The sequence below is a fragment of the Eurosta solidaginis genome, chromosome X (assembly GCF_040869045.1).
Source record: "Eurosta solidaginis isolate ZX-2024a chromosome X, ASM4086904v1, whole genome shotgun sequence".
Lineage (NCBI taxonomy): Eukaryota > Metazoa > Arthropoda > Insecta > Diptera > Tephritidae > Eurosta > Eurosta solidaginis.
The window spans coordinates 68,769,370-68,773,271 of record NC_090324.1 but is presented as its reverse complement, the minus strand read 5'-3'; the positions used below and the strand labels follow the sequence as shown (position 1 = coordinate 68,773,271).

The 3,902-nt window shown below is 38.6% G+C and overlaps 1 long non-coding RNA gene across 1 annotated transcript; it reads left to right on the top strand.

Annotated features, from left to right (window-relative positions):
* The first annotated feature begins 783 nt into the window (after positions 1-783).
* LOC137235409 (uncharacterized) lies at positions 784-3,137 on the top strand. Its single transcript, XR_010947881.1, has 4 exons — positions 784-1,074; positions 1,166-1,199; positions 1,360-2,896; positions 2,967-3,137. It is a non-coding gene; the product is annotated as an uncharacterized lncRNA (long non-coding RNA).
* Positions 3,138-3,902: the final 765 nt, after the last annotated feature.

Sequence of the window (3,902 nt, the reverse complement as noted above, 5' to 3'; positions counted from 1 at the left end):
AGAATGTGAATCCAATTATGCTTGCGAGCCTGTATCAAACGAGCACAAGAAACCGATGCCTACCGAACAAGCTCCTACCCATAACAGCGGTACTAAAAGTCATTATCATAGATGAATGGATTTGTAACTCTTTGTTTCGAGAGAGCGCTGTCAAAATGCACATTTTTATAACATTTATCAATGATGCCACTCCAAACAAAAATGAATAGATTTGAAAATGGGGATTTTTGACATACATTTCGGCGATTATAGTTTCAATCATTTAATAAAATGATAGTCGTAAAATATTTATTTCCTTAAAGTTATTTTACAATAATACGACTAGTTAGAGTTAAATATAAACAAATCTAAGTAAAATTAACATTTCGATTAAATTAAGTAGTCAAATATTGTAACGCATTTAATTCGCAGTGAAAACCATATATTCTTTTGAAATTTCAGTAAATCGGACCTATGATATAATAGTTAACATTATTTAATGGATAGGGCTTATCCTACATGTCTGGCGTTCCAGGTTCTGTAATCAAAATGGACTGGCTGCATCGGGAGTTCATATTTACAAAACCTGTTTTTAGTGATAACTTTTGAATGGGAAATAATATTTACCCTCCGCCAGTTGTAAAATACGATACTTCAAACTATTAATACTAATCAGGATTTTTTTTTTTGTTAGTTGGAATTACTAACACATGTACCTTTTATTTTCTTTATAAACATACTCATATATGAATACATACTTATATATATTGTGAGAGCAATTAATTTTTTAAGGAGGTGTTTGCCTTTATTTTTTGTGCGTAAGTATGTTTTGGGACTGCCCGGGTCAAAAAAGCCGATCCCGATTTTGTTCCTTTTGCGGGTTTTCGGTATCAGTGTGCGTCATTTGATGCAGCACTAATAGAATATGCCGAACCAAGTAGGCATACATACATACATATGTACATACGTTGGTTACAAATATGCCTTCCAGTATAGAGAATGAAGCAAAAAAAAAAAAAAAATGAATCGAAAGATTTATTTTACCGTTTTTTGCTTCAATTCATGTGCAGTTTTACGCGTTGCTGGACAAAAAAGGTAAGTGGTAAAATATTTTGTAATAATTTTACTGAAATAAATATTTTTTATGTTATTTCAGATTTTTAATACATTTTCCTTTCTTTTTCAGGTGACTGGTGGTGGAGATCCAGAACAGTGGATGGGTAAGTATGCCGGTATCGTTCCGGTTTTAGTGTTTTTCAGGTTAACGGCATCGCAAAAGGGGTGCTCCAACTGCGGCGTCGGCCGCGCCGTCAGTTGTCACCTTGTTTGCGATGCCCATTTGTGCACTTTATTAATGAATTTTCTTTGATATATTTGCAGGTTTTTGGCGTTATCTCGCAAAATGACTGATGTCTGCGGGGATATATTGAACTCAACATTTTTCGCGTTTCATTAATTTTCTCGGCCGAGCCTTTTTTTTGGTTTTAATTCAATTTATTGTATGAGTCAAAAAATTGAACGACCATTGCTATCAGGTCAGCGCATCAAGGCCGGAGAATATGAAAGAGAGAAGACATTGAGACGATAGGCAGCCATGAGCATGTATTCGTCAAGCTCATGCGTCGATATAAGTACTTAGAGAAGATGTTTGAATAGGAAGGGCAGAAGGTACTTGTCTTCATCAAAGGTGTTACACCAAGTGCACGTACCAAACTTGCGCGTATGATAGCGCTCTGTTTAGTTGATGGTTCTATTCCCCCGAATGTGTTGTTGGTACTAAACAACGAGCATTTGATTAAAGATGGCATGGCTTTAGATTTTCTTCGCGACGAATTTGTCGCGTTTAAGTTGGAGAAGGGCATGGCATATCCGGTACAAGCTCTCAAAAACTAATGAACTTTTTCCCACCAAACAAACGTACTGACGAGTATTTAAAAACAGGTTTTCCTTGAAATCATAAACTACATACAGCGCAGGCCAGTCACGAGGCCAAGTGTGAACTTCAACAAACTCTCATCGATGATATTAATGACGAGAAAGCACACTCAAAAATCACAGCTGCACAAATTTTGGACAATCCTACTTTCGGACCTCGCTAAGGTGCTATTGCTTTTACACAATACGCACCATGTGCAGTTTTGATATTATATATAGTTTTAAGGGTACCCTCGCACAGAAGCTTGCTTATCCTCATTGGGGGATAAAATATAAAATCCAAAATATCTCTGTGGTTATACGACGAGCTGCTGTTGGTTACGAAGGACCAGGTAGGTCTTACCGCGTTCAAAATTTGTGTTGCTAACCGTACTGCAAAGCTATCTAAAAGAGCTGTATTGGGGGCGTCAGTAAATACAAGGCTATGATTAATATCTTCAAACTGCTTCGCTAGAAGCAAATATGGGTTTCTTCTCATTGTGTCAATCTATTTTCTACGTTCTCGCATTTCCTAGTCGTGATGTAACTGGAGATAGAAAATGTTTGCTATTCCTACAATCACGAGAATGATCCGCCATAGTCATATGCAATTTCAATCAATTACGCGTATGCCTTCCCACTGTGGCGACAGCTTTGCTGGCGTTACACGCGCCTATCAGTTGGTCTATTGTCATGCAGGTTTGGAACGTGATGCACGCCGAAAATTAGCAACAGTATATACCAATGATAAAGCGACACCAGAAGAACCTTTAGAAACATTTTTTTTTTTTTTGATCCGTTTTTATTAAAAATGTCAATCAACCATACCATAACTACTATGGGAATTTAGGGACTTCTCACGCTGAATTTGAACCGGAACACCTTTGCGTTGCATTGAGTAGCGATGAACATTGGTATCGCGCACGTGTAACACCTCAGATTGCCAAAGATGACATCGGAGTACACTACATCGATTATGGACACCTGGAGCAGGTAGATGCTGGTAAGTTAAGAAACTGGGAGAAAAATTCTATGCCAATACAAATGCGTATGTCCTGAATTCAATATTCCAGTACGTACACTGCCCACAGATGCGCTGCCCATAAGTTCCCAATCAAAGAAAGCCGATGAAGCAAGCGATTCAGATGCCGTTGCAATAGAGACGTAAGTGCAGCTGACACGAGCAGATGAGCCTGTATTTATCGTGAATGCGTTGGAGGTACAACAAAATCATTTAAGAGGTAAGCTTCATTTTTGTAAGGGTGATAATGTTATCGATGTTCTACTGAACTCCCAATTAATAAACTCACTTCATGCGTAAGCAATTGAAAAAGGGATAATTCCCCATATGTTCGAATGTATTGAATTTTTAAAAAATCAATAATCTGCAATATTCGTTGTATAGAGTGCTTTGTGTTGCACAGGCACAGTGGCAAGCCTGCTGCTGCAGTGCTTGCCCAACATGCAAGCTCCACTTCGTCGCGTTTCATGTACGCTTTCATGCTATTGGTGGGTACAGTTTCAGGCGCCGTAGCACTTCCGTCCGGACTACAGGACACACTCAAGCGCCCAAAGCTCTTTCTAAACTGGTAGTCTATAAATTGATTGTGAATACGCTGTATATCGTTTATGTTTCGGTTTGGCCTGTTTCTTCACGCTTGATGGCATTGATAATGTTGGGGAGTGAAGGGCTCTCGCGACCTACGTTCTCATATACAAAATGAATTTTGGGGATTGAAATTTTGATTTGCTTTGGTGCTGCCATTGGTGCAATTTTCATACCAGAAGGCTCATTTGGGCCGGCTATGATGTGGGTGGGCTTAATTGGCGGACGTGCATTCATTCTTGTGCAGCTGTGTGATAATTGTAGATTTTGCACATTCGGTAGCTGAAAATTGGATTGAAAACGCGGAAGACAATCATGGATAATTTTACGCTTTGTCGCTTGTTGGCATTTCTTTATTATATATCTACTTTACTCATTCCGGCGGTTGCGGTCTTAACAATTT